At 42.5% G+C, this 22227-nt stretch overlaps 4 long non-coding RNA genes and 1 pseudogene across 4 annotated transcripts; 2 read left to right on the top strand and 3 right to left on the bottom strand.

Annotated features, from left to right (window-relative positions):
* Nucleotides 1-201: 201 nt before the first annotated feature.
* Nucleotides 202-1103, bottom strand: LOC103629768 (uncharacterized). The gene is made up of 3 exons (XR_554618.3): nt 1053-1103; nt 824-958; nt 202-717 (listed from the first exon to the last, which is right to left on the bottom strand). It is a non-coding gene; the product is annotated as an uncharacterized lncRNA (long non-coding RNA).
* Nucleotides 1104-1383: 280 nt separating this feature from the next.
* On the top strand, nt 1384-12442 carry LOC109940501 (uncharacterized; annotated as a pseudogene).
* Nucleotides 2653-3739, bottom strand: LOC111589573 (uncharacterized). Its single transcript, XR_002748653.2, has 3 exons — nt 3660-3739; nt 3283-3508; nt 2653-3179 (listed from the first exon to the last, which is right to left on the bottom strand). It is a non-coding gene; the product is annotated as an uncharacterized lncRNA (long non-coding RNA).
* LOC103631286 (uncharacterized) lies at nt 9102-9524 on the top strand. The gene is made up of 3 exons (XR_002263155.1): nt 9102-9178; nt 9269-9331; nt 9426-9524. It is a non-coding gene; the product is annotated as an uncharacterized lncRNA (long non-coding RNA).
* LOC103631285 (uncharacterized) lies at nt 11552-11983 on the bottom strand. Its single transcript, XR_002263154.1, has 3 exons — nt 11915-11983; nt 11665-11845; nt 11552-11579 (listed from the first exon to the last, which is right to left on the bottom strand). It is a non-coding gene; the product is annotated as an uncharacterized lncRNA (long non-coding RNA).
* Nucleotides 12443-22227: the final 9785 nt, after the last annotated feature.

The following is a 22227-nucleotide window of genomic DNA, read 5'->3' as shown; positions in this document are numbered from 1 at the left end:
AATAATATTTAGTTCGCTTTATTTTATCATTTATTTTTGTAAAACTTCCGCTATGTAATAAGTACATTTATGATATTTATGATATTTATCTTTTTGTACTCTGTTATTATATTTGTTGTCTTTTCTGGCGTATATATGAGATACACCCGGCTTTATTCTTTAACTAGTTGTATGCCCGTACGTTGTTACGGCGGCAACATATTATAATAAAATCCATTAATATGCAGAAACATTAATCATCATTCTACATATTACATCATTTCACTTCAATTAGCCTAATTTAGGGCTAAATCCAATCTGCATCACTGCCAAGAGTAACAAGTCATCAAATGCTAGTGCAGGAGTGCAGCAAAACCCTCCAATTCAGTGCTTTCTACTCAGATTTAACGCACCATGGAGAATGTGTTGTGCTGTATTGTAGCTGGAAACAACTTAAGCTTATTGTGCAATTGTTAGCTGGAAACAACCAGAAGAGCCCACAGATTGCTAGTTGTAGAGCAGTGCAATTGTGCAGAAGGCTAACAGTGATATTGGCCAATTAAGCACCCTTATAAGCGATCCTGTTTCCCATAACTGAAGTTACTTCCACAATATATCACCCAAAAAATTGTGAGCCAGAACACCTCTAATCTCCATGTCCACAAGAGGTGCTTGGATAATATTCAAACCTTTTAACTCTAGGTCAGTCCGTATCATATCCAATGCACGCGTTTGATCCTGCGTGAAGAAAATAAGATGCATAACTTTTCCTGCAGGCTAGTGGTTTTTACAAGAACCAGGTATTAACTGAAAATTTAAACTGTCGGTGTCATATCATTTGTACCTTTCTTTTTATAGCACAGAATCTACAGTCCGATGTTGAAGGTGGCAGAACTTGGTTCACAATGAGTCTCCTTATAGGAACACTTTCCTTTTGCAACGAAGAATGCAATCTTGATGACTCACTGATTGCCATCACCTGAAAAATACCAGTGCAAAAGATAGCGGTAAAATATTACCTTCAAGGGAGTACATATTCTAGGGGGGTGGGGAGCTAAGAACACAATAATTACCGTTGGGATTGTCACGATTATAAACTCTGTTGATTCTGTGTCGCGGAAAACACATTGATAGGTAAAAAATATCGTGTTTTATAATATTGACTCCGTAACAACGCACGGGCATATACCTAGTAATTTAATAAAGAAAGTAAATGCTGCAGCGGGCGATTGGTTATTTCTCGGCCTCATCGTCGTCTTCTCCGATCCCACCCTCCTTCCCTCCCCCCCAAGTCCCAATTCCCAACCCCGTCACCCCGTGCTCCAAACCCTAGCAAGCAGCAATAGAGCGGAACCCATGCAATCCTAATCGTTTCGCTGCCTAATCCTCTCCCTTTCTCATCTCATGACCTGTGCCTCATCGTCGCCGCCGTCGCCACGGGCTATGAAGCGCGAGCTCGCCTTCGCGCTCTAGTCCCTGTCCGAGATCTCGGCCTCCCCCGGCCGCACGCGCTCCGGCCGCCCCATCTCTTCCCTTCCGAACCCATTGGCATCAGCATCTCCCAAGAGGCGCATGAGATCCGCCCCCCTCGGCCTCGCCTCCGCAGCCGATCTCATCTCCCCGCCCATGTCGCCTATCGACGCCGAGCCGCCTAACCAGCCCCTCTGTGACATCATCCAACCGCTCCATGGATCTAATCCTCCCACTGCCTCTGACCACCGATCCGATTCCAATGCCAATCAAGAGCTCATCCCACAAACGATGCTGGAATCCCCCAACCATCGCACCCTGAGACTGCAATAGGGTGTGCAACAGCAACAGAGGTCTCGACAGTGAAAGTGATCGCCAACCCGAATCTGCTCGCATCAGAAAATAGTGCAGCAGATGACTCCGCAATGGAAGTGATTGCAAAGCCGAATGTGGCCACAAAGGATGGTGCATCAAAGTTCAATGTGGGCATGGAGGATACAGCATCGAAGCTGACTGTGGCTGATACTGCAGCAGTAGAACCAACTTTGCTGGAAACCACCATTGCAGCTGGATCAACCGTTGTAGCTGGAAATGAACAGTGTGATAACTCAAACTCAAGTGGAGCAAGTCTACAGCAGCAAGCCATTGACAATGTATTGATGTCCACTGTTATGCTATGAGGACACTGCCACACCTGTGGCTACTGCCGAGCTCAAGCCTGCAAGACGCTTCACTCGATTGCTGCTCAAGAATCATGAGCCAAACAAAGAAGAGTCTGCAGCTTGTGAAAGTCAGGCAACACCAGATGGCAGCAAGGATACCTCATTTGATTTTGCTTTGCTCCTGGAGAAGCCTCAGAGAAGGTTTACAAGGTCGTTGCTCAAGACAAAGGTTGAGAGCAATTTGGTTGGATCTGACGATGCGCTGGACAGTGCATCTGATGCCCGTCCATCAGTGAAGAAGATGGAGATGAAAATGTCAGCACACTTGATGAAAGCAGAAGCTCTTAGCATATCCTGTTGTTTGCCTTCCCAAAGAGAACCTATCCATCTCCAGAATGTATGAACTGTATGAAATGGATGATATGCATTTTAAGCATGTGATGGTTAGTGATAAAACTTTGCTATCTGCCAATAGTACCTTCGTTTGAAAAGAATAATACATCTAAAACTCAATTAACACGCAACCACCTGAATCTGCCCCTGCTAAAATTCAATTATCACGCAAAATAGCACAAAGAGGACAAAAGACCAAGTGTGCTCACCTCATACATCTAAGTAATAATGTTTATTGTGAAGTAATACATCATCAAACAAATTGAAGGGGGGCTAAGCTTGAAGCCATGAACTAACAGCTGGTACTTCCTTACACCATCTGATGTATCTACCTCGATACCTCGTTACTACACAAACTACTACAGCCTTGATTGTGGTTCCCATTCCATTCAACCTCCCGACCGTGAAACGAACTAAACACGCCAGTAAGCTCATCCACAACAGCCTCCAGGGCGGTTGTTTTCGCCGTCAACAAATAAACCAAAGAACTTGTTGCAAAACTGACTCTGCAATGGACACAGGATCATACGAAAGAGAAGCTATGTACAAAGGAAAACTGGTGCCGTCCAGTGGAAAGTTCAAAGGGCGGTTTCATGCTGCCGTGCTGTTGCCGCCCACCTCGCCGTCGCACTTCCACACAACATCCTTCAGCTGGGTCGACAGGCTTCTGTAGAACTGTTTTACAATTACAATACAGTTAATTTTGGGTATTAGTACAATGTGCCAATGTTAAATCATACAGAGAACCGTCGTGTGGCAGGATTAGTAGAGACCGTACCTTTTGGAACTCAGAGTGTCCCCCTTCGCCTTCTTTAGCTCGACTACATGTAGGGATGGGGCTATTTGGAAGACCTAAGAGTTGGCATGCACAAACAGAAAGGAATTGAGTTATTCTCTTTCGATGCTTCAGCAATCTTGATATTTGTCAAGTTGATGTTTTCAGCTACCTCAGTTGCAACATTCAGATTGCCCTTTCTACCTGCTTTCGGGTTCTCCATCCGCATCTGGAAAGAGCAGACACAGCCTTATTCAGATCTGAGGTGTGTGGAAGATGGCAGTTCTACTTACTATCTAGATATTCCAGCCAAAATTTTACAACATAGGTCGAAAGCAACAAGATGAATATTGTACATAACAAACTTCAGTAGGAAATACCTTGTATTTTTTCTTCTGAACATCAAAGCCAAGCGGCTTTGCAGCTTCTTCGATCTTTGTGATTATCTCTTTTGTGATTATCTTTGTGATTATCTTCTTCGTGTGTCACGGACGAGCGCCTGCGCGGAATCTTCTAGGAGACGGAGGCGGCAAAGGCGGAGATGGCGGCCATCAGCGACGCACTCGATTGCCTTGGCGGTGTTGGCGGCCACAGACCGGTGGCGTGACACGTTGATGTGCGAGGAGGTGGAGGAGTTGGTTGTACTGGTGAGCGGAGAGGCGGGGAACGACGTCGGCGTCAGCGTCGACGGCGACGTCGAAAGCGCACTATTCCTCTCCCTCGGTTCCAACGCCACCGCGGCGGCCCACCAACGCGCGCTCACCCTCCGCCCCCACGTTGCTGGCATCGAGGCCAACGCGACCGCCGCCCGCTACGTGCTCCACGCCTTCTCCTCCCTCTCCTTCCCAGCACACATCACCCCTTACTCGGTTCTCCTCTCCTACCCCGTCCACACCGCTCCCTCTCCCTCGCCGCGGCACCCGGCCTTGCCGCCAGGCCGTTCCCCTTGGTGCATGAGACCTACAAAGGCGACCCGTACGCTGAGGCCTCCGCGGAGGTCCTCCCGACGTACTTCGCCTACTCGGGATCCGGCTCCGACAACGCCGAGGTCGTCTACGCCAACTACGGCCACAACGAGGATTATGCTTACCTCGCCTCCCGCGGGGTCGACGTCGCGGGCAAGGTCGCGCTCGTGCGGTACGGTGACATCCACTGCGAGAACATGGTGGGCGGGCGGGGATTGCGCGTTCGCGGCGGCGATTGCGGTGCGTGGGCGGATCGCTGGCGCGGGCGTGCGCCATTGCGGGCGCTGGCGTGGGCGTGCTGGAGCTGGATTCGCGGCGGCTGCGGCGCGCGGGCGTGAGGTGCGGGAGGCGGTTGCGGGGGGATTTTTGCTGGCGCGTGCGGTAGGGAGCGGGGGCAGTCTACACTGCCCCCTTAATAGTTAGTAGAGAATCTGGGTGTGACAGTTAGGCTCCGCCGCACCATCTCGGACAGCCGGACTCAAGCTCATTGTCCGCTTCCGCTGTCAGTTCAAACGAACGGCGTGCCCAGGCAGGTGGTCCACGTACGCCATCAGCCGGGTCCGTCCCTGGCGCGTTGTTTCCGTAGGTGCGCAGCGACGCAGGCCGCAACAAGCAGCAGGACGAATCTTGACTATCATGCTGGGCGCGTACGTACCTGATGACTCATCCACGATGGTGGCAGCATGCATGGTATGCAGGACACTCATGATTGCTACATCGTGCACGTACTACGTGTCTCCTTATACATATAGTTAGTACTAATCATGTAGTTTTTACTTGGTCAAAATAACTTTTTTATACAAATATAAAGACATCGTATTTTTGTAGCATTAAATTCGTCGCTGATAATAAAATTGATGAATTTGAGCTAAAGTTGTCCCCTGATAGTTGTCGTGTGTGCGACAAATTTACCATGTATCTACTTAAGCTGACGAATTATAATAAATTCTCGAGGCTAGTTTCTTTTTGAATTCTCTCCAAAATTCATCAATTATCTCATGGATATAGTAGATTCATTGTACAAAGTCAAATCTCATCAACTGACCATTCATTAAGATTCCTACTTTAGTATTTTAGTATTGTTACTATGCCACAACGAACTATAATTGATCAAATTAATTAGCTAGAAAATGGACTCATGGACTAAGACAATTTGTAATTAAAGCACTATAGTTCTTATTCCATGTTGAGTGTCTGATGCGACCAAGTCTAGAAACAAGCATGATAACACTACAACTCTTTATCATTATAAAGTACATGTGTTTAATGTGACAATTGATCAACAACTAACATAGTTAGAAGATTGCTTCAGCTCTCAAACGATAGAGCTTTTGTCGCTTTGTGCTTCTTTGGATCCAAGAACTGACACTTTTGATATGTCAAGGATACACACCTCAGTAGAAAAAAAGTACCCTACTGGTTTCTTAATCAAGAAGTGTCTTAATTAAAGTACTAATTTCCAAATTATTAGCTTGATGTTTGCAATCATCCAGAGCTAAGTACATTACCATCACTTGCTGATTTGATTAAAGGCCTTGTTAAATTATGTAAAAGTTATATATATATATATAGGGCAGGTATAACGGGAGCCCTGGGCTTCGGATATTAAAGGAAGCCCAGGTCGGTTCCCGATGTCTGGTCGATGAAACAGGCGCGCCTGTGTTTTAACGTGGGGCTGAGAGGCGGCATGCAGGACAGACGGCGTCGTGACACAGTTGTTTGAATGGTAAGGGATTTGCGCGGAATTAAAGGTAATAGATTCCACATGCAAACGTGATTACTGGGATACGTGGGCATGTAAATTATGGATCTTGCATGGGAAGTAATGTGCGGAAGGTAAAAAAATGAAGCATAAGATGTTGAAAGAGATGGCATAAAACCGAAACGGCATAATAGATGCATAAATAGTATATACCGTTTGGCGTAAAACGTTGAGGCATTGTGCATAAATTTTTTATTATGAATTTAAGTTTGACAAAGGCGTCGCCATAATATCGGGACAGTTTTGGAAATAATGGGGAGACCCTGGAAACGTGGATGCGGTTACTTTTATAGTATCCGAGATTTACTTTCATTCGGAAAAAAAAGACCACTAAGCCTGCATAACTAATCGGAGTTGGAGATGGCCGGCTCTGGAGGGTCGCCGGCGATGGAAGGAGATGGCGTTCGTCTTGATCCAGAGACAAAGGGAGGAGTTGGTGGTAACTCACTGGTGACACCACCTCCTGCTCTAATGGGTCCTGAGATCGCCGAGATGAGCATAGGGGAAGAAGGAGAACAAAGGGTTCGACCTCCTATGTCCAATATTAGCTCCAGGGAGATGGATACGCCACAGATACTGCGTTCACATGTAAGTCCAATCGCTGTATTTGATTATTGATTGATTATATTGTTGTGAACATATTCCATGGTACAAACCACAATGACAATGAAATAGCAGGCAAAAAACATTGATCCAACTATAGTGCCAACGGTAGGGATGACTTTCAAGGATGTTGATGATGCATATAAATTCTATAAAAGGTATGCATATGAAGTTGGATTTCCACTGAAGAAATACAGAGAGAAGACATTCAGTAAGTGGATAAATTGTTCACGTGAAGGTAAAAGTGCAGCAAAATCAAATGATACACCTAGGATGAGGAATAGATCATCGGGGCGTACGCAATGCAAAGCTGGAATAAAATTAAAAAAAATATATGATGATGAAAACAAAATGGTTGTAGCTACAAAAATTGAACTGGTAAACTTGGAGCATAACCATGAGTTCATAACTGACGAAGCAGAGAAACAACATTTACGTTGCAACAAAATTAGGGATGCTGAGTTCATAAATTTTGTGGATGCAATGCATGATAGCCGAGTGCCGCAGCATTGCATAGTTGATTTTATATCAGAAATGCATGATGGGCCGGAGAACGTACCGGTAACTGCTCAAGATCTGAAAAACATGTAAGCAATACTTTTTTGTAACATGTGTATATATCAATAGCCATGAATATTACTATAGTAAATGTGTGTGTAATAATTTTTTGTGCAAACAAATGTAGGAGGGCAGCCAGGAGAAGAGAAAATTGCTCAAATGATGTAGCCAAACTTTTGGCTTTCTTTAGAGAATGCAAGAAACAGAATCCACAATTTTTTTGTGATTTCCAGCTAGACGATGATGGGAAAATAGTTAGTATTTTTTGGTCACACGCAAGTATGCAGGGGGAATACGCAGATTATGGTGATGCTGTGACATTTGATACAACACACAAGACAAATATATATGATAAACCACTGGGCATGTTTGTTGGAGCTAACAGCCATTTGCAGTGTACAGTGTTTGGATTTGTTTTGTTGGGAGATGAAACTGTACGTACTTTTGAATGGGCTTTCAATTCATTCAAAACATGTATGGGATGCGAGGGTCCAAGAGTTATGCTTACAGGTATGTGATATATAAATTTGTTATGCAAAACAGTGAATTAATTTATTGTGAAAATAACTGAATAATCTGTGAGCAATTGCAGATCAAGATCATGCAATGCCAATTGCTCTGAGAACTGTATTTCCAAAAAACAGTTCACAGACTGTGCTTATGGCATGTATAGAACAGATTTATGCCATTCCTAAATGAGATATATGCAAGGTTTGCTGTTAAGGATTTTAAAACAACATTCCGGTCTATTATACATCATCCATTAACTCCTCATGAGTTTGAATGTGCCTGGGAAATGATGCTAGAGGAGTTCAATCTTCATGAAGATATGACTCTACGCAAATTATATGAAATAAGAAAAGAATGGATACCTGCATTTTTTTAAAAATGACTTCTGTGGGGTAATGGTATCTACACAACGAAGTGAGAGCATGAACAGATTAGTGAAGCAATCACATGTAGATGCGAACACCCCACTGCATGAGTTCGCTAAACAAATGATGAAAATGTTGCACAGCAGGAAAATGAAAGAATCAAAGGAGGCATTGGTGAGCAAGGTATGTCGTGCTTGTTAGCAATAACGTTTTGCATACATTTATGTAAATAATTTGTTTAATTATGATAATAATGTGTTATAGGCACCAAGGACAACAGATACATTATATAGGTTCGAAGTGAGAGTCTCTAGAGCATACACCAGAGCTGTTATGAATAGATTTGAGGAATCAATGAAATACGCCACTGCATACAAAATATTAAAGGACCCAGACGGATGTGATAATGAATGGATCGTACAGCATACAAAACGGTCTAATAAAATTGTGTGGGGACAACATCAATTCAAGATAACAGCAGACATAGAAGCTGGGGAGTATACATGCGAGTGCAAACAGTGGGAACATACAGGTTTGTACGTATTATGTTGGTTAGCATAAAAAATTTGCATACTAGAGAATTTGATGATTGTAGTACAAATTAATGTATATCTTTGAAATAATGGTTCGTTTTCATGTTGTCAGGTCTATTGTGTGTTCATCTTTTAAGAGCCTTCATGCATATTCAAGTTGAAAAGATACCTTCAAAGTATATATTGCAAAGGTACACTGTCTCATCAAGAAAAGATGTTCCGTTTGAAAGAATTGATAAGAGCTTCAGGGGGAAGGATGGAGTTACTAAATCATACAGACAGAAAATGTTGTTAACGAAAACAATGAAAGTAGTTCGCCAGACGTGTATGTCAAAAGCAGGGTACGATAAGGCGATGGATGTGTTGGATGAGCTCGATGTCGTTCTAAGCCGATTAGAGCCAGATATTGGATGTAATGAGTCAACAAATGTTAGTGATAATGAGGAAGACAAGGTAATAATATTCCAGATGTTTTAGTGTTATACTATTTGTAACATAAATTATGCATAGTAACATGTTATTTTGTACCAGGAAGAAGAGTTGAATAAAAATAATGCTGGCGATGGGATGGAAGATGACAATACAATTACATGTCATAATAAGGTATGTAAAAGATAGATATATAAGCTTGCATGAAGTATTGTACATAATGTATATATAAAATCAATGTAATAAGCAAATAATATTTTGTAGGATTCGCATAACACCAGGACTGGATGTGAACATGCGTTAACAATAATAACAACTGGTAACCAGGTACATATTAAAATAATATTGTTCATTTGTCTAAAATGAAAATATATATTTATGCTGCATGTAAATGTTGATGTATTTGGGTTGGGCTCTAAAGGAGGACAACATGAGAATTTCACATGAGGTTGGTGATACAAGTTCTCCGTGTCACGTAGCACATGAACAAATGGAACATATTGCTGCATCCTCAGAAGCTAAAAAGGTGAGCATTGATAAATGATTTTACTGATTGGTATAAATATATGTAAATATGCGTATACTAAATAGTAACTTCTATTATTATGCAGAGGTTGAATTTTAATGTGGATGTTATAAATCTGAGTATGCCGGATCGTGCAAGACCAAAAGGCCGGACAATCAAAAATTCAGAAGATAGGATTATGAGACTAGGTGCGAAAGGAGAGAAAAAGAAGAATAGGAGATGCCATTTGTGTGGAATAGCAGATGGGCATAACAGCAGAACATGTATGTCTGTGGAAGAGAACAGGGCAAGGCTAGCAAAACTGTCTAATCGAAAGAGAGGACGGCCAGCCGGATCAAGACTAAACAATAAAACAAATGCTCCACAGTGGAATGAAACATCGACTGCAAAAAAACATCGTATTGATGAAGAAGTGGAAAATGAAGAAGCCGATGAGCATATGGATTTGGGCGAATAATTTGAAGTGTGACTAAAGAGTGGTCGATTTAGTAGAAACTTGTAATATCACAATGACTTATGCTTTATCTTGTTGGAAATTCAATAGTTTGCATGAAAGGGTTATATAATGCGTTGATATAAAACTATAAAATGTTGCGTAAATATAGACAATTACCCAAATTATGTCACAGAATATGTACAACAAATTGGCATTGAACGTTTAGCAATCGGAAGGTCTGGACATTAATGGTATATAAAACTGTATACACTTAACAATACTAATCAAATGGGAGTGCATACGTCGGTTTCGCACTTCAAATACAACAAACAGGATATAGCATAAACACTTGTTACAATTAGCATAATTAGCGTGAAAAATGTATAAAAGATGAACCTAGTGTATATAAAATAAGGAAGTATATATTATGCATAAAACTTGAATATTGAAACAATATGATAATACAAATAAGCCAAACATTGGAAGCAAAACGATTAACCATCTCACAAACTGGAGATGAAAACAGCATAGAATTTGTTAACAGATAACATAAATAGACATTCTGGTAACAATTATGTTTGACACACTTCAAATAAAAACTGATGCGAAGTAGCATAGACATTAGACACATTGAACATAAGTGGCACACGGAGTATCAAACACATGATCAGAGGCCTGACATAAGTGACTTAACAAGTAACAAAAACAGTTTTGTGGATCCCACAGGGAATCATGTTCAGCTATGCTATCTAAGTCTTGGCTTTCAAACAGCGGTGTCTCCTTGGAGCATACTTGAAAGGCAGCAGTTCTGTAGGAAGGGGGGCAACCATGTTGTTGCGATGAAAGGTAAGGTAATGCAGAACAAAGGCACGTTGGTCCAATGGTTCATCCTGAAATAGCCATAATATCAAATTAATGGTAGGATTAAATCTGAAGGAGTAATATATGCAAGATTAGAAGAATAATTTAGTGACATACCGGAGTATAAAATTCTGATAAGTCGCCATCATCAAAATCGTAGTAGCGGAGGAAGTTTGCGACAAAAAAACCACAATCATTTGACCCTGGTGTCATGGTTGGACAATTGGGAAGGAGCGCAATCTTGTAGTTGCCAAACTTTGGTACAGTTGACTCATGTCGAGCTTCATGTAAGGCAATGCTAAGTCTTCTCATTATTAATCTGGACCAAGGTATCTTCGTTCCATTTATCATCATTTGATCATTATGGATTTGTTTCCATGTAGTACCTCCAAGCAATGTACCATAAGGATTTGAATCTAAGATGTCTATTCGACGACGTTCAAAATTGATTGCATAAAGGGTCCAGTGGCTTCGTCGTAGCATAGGAACCAGGATCTGTTAAATATATATGTAAATTTATGAATGATTTATACTATGCATATGAAAAATTAAAACTAATACAACATAGAACTAGTGACCAAAAGAACATTATAACATTTTTACAAATGAAACTGATTAGAGCTCACCAATTTAATCTGGTTCAGAACTTCATCTGAAGGAAGGGTCGGTTCAAGTTGTTCTTTAAGAAGTGATGTTGAGAAGGGCTGTGGATTTGAACTGTGCTGTTCAAACTCCTCGATATTCAAAACGGTCTGGACAAAAAAATAAATTGATTAGTATTATATATTTATACAGTAAGTGTTGCAATAAGATACAAAGTTGTGGAGAAAAAATTACCCCAACGTTGACATTCAGTATTAGAGTGTTGATTACAGAATCTGGATTGTATAATACATCATCCTGACGAATACAGTCGATAAATCCCTGCATGAAAGTATTCTCAAGACATTTGTTGGGACCAAACGACTGGACAACATCAAGGACAGACCCTCCAAATCCTCCAAAATTAATGATAGACCTGGGAAAAAAACATTGATTACAATTCATCTAATTATACTTAATTGGAATTTGAATAACTAATATATACATGCTCGGATCTAGTTTTCCTGACAAAATGAACTTAAGCAGGTTGCGAGCACAGTCTTCACGTGACACATGGGGATGTTCAGCGACTGCAGCTTTACAGGAACTATCCTTTGCAACCAGGTCAGTAGTTGCCTAATATATGAATATATGTTAGTAAACAGTTGCATAAATATGTATGTCTTAGTGTATAAATAGGAAAAATATGAAAATGACAACATGTCTTACATCTGTCAGTGGGGTTTTATCGAACTGAGGTGCACCAGATACAGGAGTATCATGTGTAACAGATTTTTGTCCTTCCTGTAACCAATAAATTTATTAATATAAACGTAATGAAACATAGGGTATAATTAATATTAGCATAATATGATGAAGGTGTAAATACTTACACTATTTATATCTGGTGTTAACTTAGGAGCAGCAGGCTTGTCTGTTGTGGGAGCCTGGGGATTTAAAAAAAATAAAGCATGCATATATATTAATGTTACTTGCATACATTGTAAATGAAATACTAATAATTGTGATATAAGGAAGTCAAACATTAGATTTTGGAGTCTTGTCAAAAATAGGGGCATCCATAACTTCATCTTTTTTGCAGACGTTCCCACTGACAATCTATAATGGAAACAACTGAGATTTGAGTAAACAGTAACTTGTATGCAGAATAGAATATATGCATTGTATATATAGTTTGTATGAAAAAACTTACATCATCTGATACTTTGATATGATCAGTAGGAACATGGCTTTCCTGATCATGTTGCTGTTTATCAGGTGTTGGAACAGTTGGTGAGGATACTGGATCATTTGTTGGAGGCATTGAGGTAGTGAGGGGGTTATCTACATTTGGAACATATAATAATATAGTAGTTGTTACTGAAATATAACTGCAATATAAAGGTATCGTTATAAAAAATGGTTAAACATACACATTTGCAAACTACATCAGTATACTATCAGGATGCATAAATAAAATACAGTTTTCAAAAAATGAAATACACTGAAAAAATATGTTGCTGCTTGTATGAGTATAAATTAATATATAAGTTGTATATACAAAACTGCATATAATAAATTATTTGAGATCGTATAAGTATATATTATTTTCTAGGAAATAATTCGTGAACTTGATTAGTTTAAAAAAATAAACATAAATACTAAAACCTTCTGGCTGTGAATCGCGCTGCGTTGCAGCTCTCAGAACTTCATCGATCATTTCACCAAATGTTTCATAGAGTTCAATCTGCTTCGAAACAATCATCTGATGGCTCAGCTGAAGGGAATCACAGTATTTATCCACCTCTTTGTCATGAGCATCAAACAATGATTGAAACATTGGACGCTGCTGGGAGGGCAAAAATTGCAACTTGTTGCCAATCAAATTCTTGATACGTGGCACATATATGTTGAAAACGGTAGAAACAGGCCGTTCTGGAGCAATGACGTAACACGTTTCTGAACGGCTACGAAACTGTATAAAGTCATATATAACAGTTAGCAGTAATAATATTTTAACATCTCCATAACAGGACAAAAGTTGTTTATGTCTAACCTCTGCATATCCGAATGGTTCACCAGTTTTACGGGGGGGGGGGGGGGGGCGTCTGTCACCACGAGCCAACTCTTTTATGGTCTCATTATCAAAAAAACTTAATGCGTGGAGTACCATATTTGTTAACAGGAGATGCATGGTGATGTAGGTGATCAAGATAGTAAATCTGAAAAAAGGAATGCACAAATATATAAAATTAGTACATAACAAATATTTGCATATCATATATATGCACATTAAACAAAAAAAAATACTTACCAGAACAATGAGTGAGCATCCATATATTGTTGCTGTGATGTTTGTTTTGTTCCTTTTATGCCAACGTGCGACAGCATCACACAAATCCGTGTAAACTAGTTGACACCAGTCAATATCAGACATTCGGGCCATGTTTGAAGTCATGAGTACCTCATTGTTTGTAATGCCCCAAGAAGCAGAAGGAAAAAGAAGCCGATTGAATAGAATCAGAAAAAAGCATCTAATTGATAGCTCATCATCGTTGCCAAGCACTATCTTGTCTTGAAGCTTGACAACATCAAATTCTTCTTTACCAACATTGAGATCACGTCTCAGTTTTGCAGCAGCATCCACTTCACCATACCAATCAGTAAACTCCCTGCCTCCTCCAGCACATGGCAAACCCAAAATCAGATGAACCGTATCTTTTGTTATCTTCAGTTCCTTGCCAGCCCCTGGGCGTATGGTCATGTCATGTGGATCCAATTTATCCATCAACCACCTGATGAGTGATCTGCTCTCTAAGGCATCAGTTCGCAAATCAAATATGCTTGAAAATCCCAACCTAGCGACAGCATCGCGCTGCCGATCGCTCATTATCCAAGATGATACAATAACATCATAGGGAATGCATCGGATATTCAGTTTCTGGAAGCATAAATGAATATGCATTAATACACAAGGTATATATATAGTTAGAACTAATGATACAATATTTACAAACAAGGGATAATTATTACATGCTTGTAAATAACTAGACTACAACAATAAAAAAAGTAAACACCATATTTGTTGATAATATTATACATAAATTTAATGTGGGGGAAAATACAAACTTGATTGGACACCAAAATTAACACATGAATAAACATAAATATATACATGTTACCTGTGATTTTCTAGGAGTCTTCTGTTTAGGAGAGTTTTTTTGTAATGATATTAGACTTTGGACTTCTTTTCACGCAAGGAACTTGAGGAGAAGGTACTTTTAACTTCTTTGCACTGATTTGTTCTGAAGGAGAAGGTGAGGCAGATCTGAAATGGCGCTTCAACGATGGAGCATCCATGAAATCGTCGTCGGACAGTGTGGATGGAGCAGGAGGTTTTCTTTTTAAACGACAAGCTAACGCCTTTCTGCGAAAACGATGGATTGGGGCTGGCTGTGGCTCATTCTGCTCCTGATTTTGGGGAATATCATCTTGGTGAGCTGAGCTGCTGGATCTTGTACGTCTGGAAATGTCAATTGAAAAAACCTCCTGACTGGATTCAATGGTTAATCTTTTTGGATTACTGGGCGGGCGATCAACAGACTTCATGATTAAATACTGAATAGATCTGTAGAAAAAGAAGTTGTTTTTAAATACATTGATTTATGCATTAATATATGCCAAAAAAGAACTAATTTTTACTATAACTATCTGAAATGCATACTATATAATGCTAAGTGGAAATACATAACTTAAACTACCTTTTACATTTATGCGAAAGCATTTAATGAACAATGGTTATATACAAGCATAAAGATTGATTTAATATTTCATATAATTGTAAATGGATCAGGATAAAAGAAGAGCCTTTTTGCATCAACTAACTATACAACATATTTTAATAACTGGTTCATAGTAATAAAAACATTTAGCTCAAATAACATGAATATTTAAATAACATTTGCTTAAATAACAATATCTGTATGTATTTATATATAATGAACAGGAGTGTAAACTAATTATTCAAGTAAATAGAACAATGCAAATATGCTTAATATATTGCGAAATATTCATAAACTTGTGTATGAATGAGCATACACATTATTGCCAATATGCATATATATCAAATCCAATGAGTATATTTTATATATAATAAAACAGATGTGTACACAAATGATTTAATTGAATGTGCATAAAAAGTACTGAGGGTATGCATATAAATGAAATACAATAAGCATATTAGATAATTAAATAGATGTGAAAACAAATCATTAGAGTAAATGTGCATAAAGAATACTGACTATATGCATGTATAATAAAACAAATGTGTAAACAAGTGACTCAAGTGAATGTGCATAAACAGTACTGAGGATATGCATATATATCAAATACAAATAAGCATATTTGATAATAAAATAGATGTGAAAACAAATCATTAAAGTAAATGTGCATAAAGAGTACTGACTATATGCATATATAATAAAACAAATGTGTAAACAAATGACTCAGGTGAATGTGCATAAACAGTACTGAAGATATGCATATATAGTACATACAAAAAGCATATATGTGTTACTTGGGTTGTATAAGAGTACTCTCTGCTAACTCATCAGTAAATACCTAATCCACAGCCTTTGTCTAAATCTATTAATGTCGTGCGATAGTGGGAATATAGAATAAATACACATGCCCTAATATCGGGGCTCCTAAACAAAAAAGAGATGCAATGCGCGATGCAATGACCCGATTATAGTGATGTCTAAACGGATACAAATCACACATTTAGTTGGAGAATAAGGGTTACAATCAAATCCACTTCAATCGACCGATAGGCTTCAAAAAATCGACGGCAAACTCGGTGTATTTCAATGTTGGATTACCTGGAACTTCTTGAATCGGGCTCAAATGCTGGGAGATTGAAGGATGTAAGGTGGAATGGAAGGGCGCTGGATTGGAGCGGCGGTGGATTGGCGCTGCGCTGGTTTGGAGGCGCGAAAATCGCCTGGGGAGTCGCCTCCGACGAAAGGAAAATCTGCGCGGCTGGGGTTTTCTTCAATCGGCGCTGGTTTGTCTCCGTTGAATGCGCGACTACGGTTTTAGAAATAGGAAACGTGGGAGAGGTGGCTGGCTGACGGAGGAAACGGTGTAACGGCGCCGTGACTGGGACCTGTTGACTCGGTGTGGTTCAACCAAAATGCCCATATTGACTGGCCTGGGCTTCCTCTATTATTGGAAGCCTAGGGCTCTTTATATATAAACTATATATATATATATAATATATCCAATGGTTGATAGATTATTAAAATTAGCGACCACCTTTCTAGTATCAACTGCAACCTCTGAGATAGCCTTTTTAGCTAAGAAACTTAACAAAACACTCTACGAAATAAGATGGGAGATGATTTTCTACGAAATTATATGATCAACTGTATGAGATGGAATTAGCAACGAAGATGAGCTCTCATGATACAATCCAAACTTTTGATTTGACAAGACCTCGTTGATACAAATTCAAGTTAATAAGATACACTTGGGTGTTCTTTCTTCATGACAAGTCTAAGGTTGCATCAATATTTAAGAAGTTTGCCAAGAAAGCTCAAAATGAATTTGACTTCAAAATCAAGAAAATCGGAAGTGATAATGGAAAGGAATTTTACAACACCAACATTCATGAATATTGTGACTAAATTGGGATCAAGCATGAAGTATATGCAACATATACACCTCAACAAAATGGAGTTGTACAAAGAAAGAATAGAACCTTGATCACTGTTGCAAGAATAATGATTGAAGAGTATAACACACTGGAGATGTTTTGGGCTGAAGCTATCAACACTGCATGCTATACATCAAACATGCCATTCCCTCACTGGTTACTTGAGAAGACTCCCTATGAACTGCTAAATGGAAAAAGCCAGATGTCTCCTTTCGGGTGTTTGGATGCAAATGCTACATCTACAAGAAACACCATCAGCTAGGGAAGTTCCAAAGACGTTGTTATATTGGTTTCTGACTTGGTTATTCATCAAAATCCAAAGCATATCGAGTATTCAATCATGCCATTGGCATGGTGGAAGAAACATATGATGTGAAATTTGATGAGACTAATGGCTCCCAAGGAGCACATGAAAATCTTGATGATGTAGATGATGAACCACTCAAGGAAGCTAAGAAGAATATGCCAATTGGAGCTATCAAACCAAAAGAAGATAAAGAAGAGGTGCAAGATATCAACATGCCTTCTTCATCAAATGTACCACAAGATGATGAAAAAGATAAGAGGCATGCAAATGAAGATACATTTGTCTCTCATGACTAAGCGATGGTACAAGCCGAAGATGTTGATGCTCCAAGATCTTCTTCTCAAGTGGTTGACAAGAGGAACTCATCACTGCTACAATCACATCCACAATATCTCATCATTGGGAATCCTTAAAAAGGGGTTATTACTCGCACAAAAATATGCTTTATTTATTGAACATCACTCCTTTGTTTCTTGTGTTGAGCCTACATGTATAGATGAGGTGCTACAGGATCCGGACTGGGTGAATGTCATGCATGAAAAATTAAGCAACTTCACATGGAATCAAGTTTGGACCCTGGAGAAGCCTCCACAAGATGCAAGAATCATTAGAACAAAGTGGGTGTTCCGAAACAAACAAGATGGTCAAGGTGTAATTGTGCGGAACAAGGCAAGGCTAGTTGCAAAGGGGTTCTCTCAAGTTAAAGGCTTGGATTTTGGAGAGACCTTTGCACTTGTTGCTCGACTTGAAGCCATTCGTATCCTTCTTGCATATGCATCCTGCTATGACATCAAATTATATCAAATGGATGTAAAAAGTGCATTTTTAAATTGCTTCATAAATGAAATTGTATATGTTGAGCAACTACCCGTGTTTGAAAACCCTAGATATCCTAATCATGCTTACATGTTGTCCAAGGCACTATATGGTCCAAAGCAAGCTCCAAGGGCTTGGTATGAACGTCTTCTCGATTTCCTCATTGAGAAGGGCTTCAAAATTGGGACCGTCGACACCACTCTATTCACAAAGAAACATAATGGTGATATTTTCATTTGTCAAGTTTATGTTGATGATATAATATTTGGCTTGACAAATGATTGTCATTGCAAGAAGTTGGGTGAGTTGATGTCGAAGGAGTTCGAGATGTCAATGATTGGTGAGCTCACATTCTTCCTCGGCTTCCATGTCAAGCAAATGAAAGAAGGCAAGTTCCTCTCTCAAGAGAAGTACACCGAAGACTTGTTGAAAAGATTCAAAATGGAGAAGTGCAAACCAATTAAGACACCCATGCCTACTAATGGATATCTCGACCTAGATGAGTGAGGTAACCCGGTTGAACAAACACTCTACCGTTCTATGATTGGTAGTTTATTGTATCTTACCACATCTAGGCCCGATATCACGTTTAGTGTCTGTATGTGTGCTCACTTTCAAGCAAACCCTAAGAAATCCCATCTTAGCGTTGTTAAAATAATTCTTAGGTACCTTAAGCACACCCGAGCGTTAGCCTTTGGTATCCCAAAGGAGCTACTTTTGAATTAATTGGCTATTCCGTTTCAGATTACACCAGTTGCAAAATTGATAGTGTCGGGTACCGTAATTAGGGTTACCCCCAACACTCCTAAACACGGCTGGAAAACATCTTCAGAACAAACCGTAAAGACTGATAAGCACGGTTCAAGTCAAGGCCTTGTCTACCAAGGGACGCAATCTCGCCTCGCCCGAGCCCGGCCTCGAGCGGGAACAGTAGTCCCGGGCGGATTCACGCCTCGCCAGAGGGCCTCCACAGGCAGTGAGCGCACCCTCGGCTCGCCCGAAGCCAAGCTCGGGCAAACTTTGTCGTACAGCGACCTCGGCCAAATTGCCTTACCAACCGACCGTATCGCATGCGCATTTAATGCGGGGATCGCCTGACACCTTATCCTGACACACGCGCCTCAGTCGGCAAGGTCGAAGTGACCGCAGTCACTTCGCCCTTTCACTGACCGTTCTGACTGGAAAACAGCACTGTTCGCCCCGCTCCGGCTATTGTGCCAACCACCAGGGTAAGACTAACAACAGTAAGTCACGGCCTCTCTCGAGTCCAGCCTCGGGCACAACAGGGAGCTCCGCCTCGCCCGACCCCAAGCCTCGGTCTCAGCCTCGGCATCGGGGGAAAATCTCCGCCTCGCCCGACCTTGGCCTCGGGAGGAGTCACATCCTCGCCCGACCTCAACCTCGGCCTCAGGAGAAGTCTCCGCCTTGCCCGACCTTGGCCTCGGACCGACTATGCCACTGGGGATACATCATTACCCTACCCCTAGCTAGCTGCCTCAGGCTACGAAGGAACAAGACCGGTGTCCCATCTGGATTACTCCGGCAACAGGTAATGATGGTTCCCCACGTGCGTCCATGACGCCGATGGTTCTCAGCTCCCTACGGAAGCAAGGAAACGTTAACAGGATCCATGCCGCACCGCCAGCTGCGCTTCTACAGGGCTCAAGCACTTCTCCGCCGACCACGTTAGCACATAGCTACACCCCCATTATACAGCTGGACCATCTCCTTGTATCTATAAAAGGGGATGTTCAGGGCCTTCCTGGGGGGGAGAGCAGAGGCAGGCAGAGTGGGAGAGACGCGGAGGAGGCTAACTCAGACAACTCAAGGCCGAACCCTCCCTCTCCCTCTCTCTCTCTCTCTCGCGACGCTTGTAACCCCTACTACGAGCTCCCTGGTGCAAGACAATATAAGCCTCATTCCCCCTTGTGTTTCATCTTGCATCAACCCATCTGGGCAGGGACACGCAACGATAAATTCACTAGTCGATTCGATTGAGGGTCCTCGCGGGTCCGAAACGCCGACAGTTGGCGCGCCAGGTAGGGGACTGCTACGTGTTAACAAGCACTTTCCCATTGAGTTCCAGATGGGTAGTCTTCAGCAACCTCTTCAGCCCGGGACAGTGCTCCGCTTCGGGATTCTCGAGTTCATGTCCCGCGACGGCAGCTATGACATGGTACTCCTCCCCTTGCAGCACGACAACAACGACGGTCGTCGGCTCGCCCGGCGGCGGCGAACTCGACGACGACTTCCCCCCGTGGCGGAAGAGGAACACCCGGGTTTGCCCCGCCACCCTCCTCGCCGCAGGAGGAGGAGACGGGGCAACCGTGACCAGGCAGGAGGCGGCACCTCACCGGATATTGGACCAGAGCGAGTCGACGACGCCGGCACCCCTGCGGGGGACATGTCGGGTGTTGTCCTCGCGCCTGAGACAACAACGAGTGTCGCTTCCCCGCAACGTGCCAACCCCAAGCGGACTGATGACGCTAGCACCCTCGCGAAGGACTTGTTGGGCGTCAGCCTCGTACCTGAGATAACGGTGCATTCCGTCCCCGACGCGACTTCACCACCGTCCATCGATCAAGAGGTACCATCCGTCTTCCACCCTGTTCCCTTTAGATTCAGCTTCGATCCACCAAGCGACCCCGCTTCGGTGAGCGCTTTCGCAAGGGCATATCCTGACCTTCCAGGGTACCATATGTGGTCAACCTGGGACCGACTGACGACCATCTCAACCTATGGGCCTGCGGGTTCCGAGGAAGAGGACGACCCCGACTTCGGTTGGGATTTCTTTGGGCTCAGCGATCCCAGTGCCATGCGAGACTTCATGTTCGCATGTGACTACTGCCTCTCCGGTTGCTCTGACGATGGCCACAACCTTGACGACGAGGGTTGTGGCCCAAGTCGCGAATGTTTCCATGTTGATCAGGGGGATCATGACGAAGGCAACCACCTCGGCATGCTAGAGGATGATGACCCCCCTAGGCCTGTGTCTCGCATGGAGATCCCGCGGGAGCTAGCCTCATCCTCCCTCTTGTGTTCCATCTTGCATCAATCCATCTGGGCAGGGACACGCAACATCAAATTCACTGGTCGGATTGAGGGTCCTCGCGGGTCCGAAACGCCGACAGTTGGCGCGCCAGGTAGGGGCTCGCTGCGTGTTGACAAATACTTTCTCGTTGAGTTCCAGATGGGTAGTCTTCAACAGCCTCTTCAGCCCAGGACGGTGCTCCGCTTCGGGAGTCTCGAGTTCATGTCCCGCGATGGCAGCTATGACATGGTACTCTTCCTCACGCAGCACGACAACAACGACGGTCGTTGGCCCGGCCGGCGGAGGTGAACTCGACGACGACTTCCCCCCGTGGCGGAAGAGGAACACCCGGGTTTGCCCCGCCACCCTCCTCGCCGGAGGAGGAGGAGGAGGAGACGGGGCAACCGTGGCTAGGCAGGAGGCAGCACCTCGTCGGCTGTTAGACCCGAGCGAGCCGACGACGCCGGCACCCCTGCGGGGACATGTCGGGTGTTGTCTTCGCACCTGAGACAACGACGGGTGTCGCTTCCCAGCAACGAGCCAACCCCAAGCGGACTGATGACACCAGCACCCTCGCGGAGGACTTGTTATGCGTTAGCCTCGTACCTGAGATAACGACACATTCTGTCCCCGATGCGACTTCACCACTGTCCATCAACCAAGAGGTACCATCCGTTTTCCACCCTGTTCCCTTTAGATTCAGCTTCGATCCCCCAAGCGACCCCGCTTCGGTAAGTGCTTTCGCAAGGGCATATCCTGACCTTCCAGGGTACCATATGTGGTCAACTTGGGACCGACTGACGGCCGTCTCAACCTCCGGACCCGCGGGTTCTGAGGGAGAGGACGACCCCGACTTCGGTTGGGATTTCTCCGGACTCCGTGATCCCAGTGCCATGCGAGACTTCATGCTTGCATGTGACCACTGCCTCTCCGGCTGCTCCGACGATG

The sequence above is a fragment of the Zea mays genome, chromosome 6, assembly GCF_902167145.1.
Source record: "Zea mays cultivar B73 chromosome 6, Zm-B73-REFERENCE-NAM-5.0, whole genome shotgun sequence".
Classification (NCBI taxonomy): domain Eukaryota; kingdom Viridiplantae; phylum Streptophyta; class Magnoliopsida; order Poales; family Poaceae; genus Zea; species Zea mays.
Note: the sequence above shows the minus strand (reverse complement) of the source record. Positions and strands in the feature narration are given on the sequence as shown.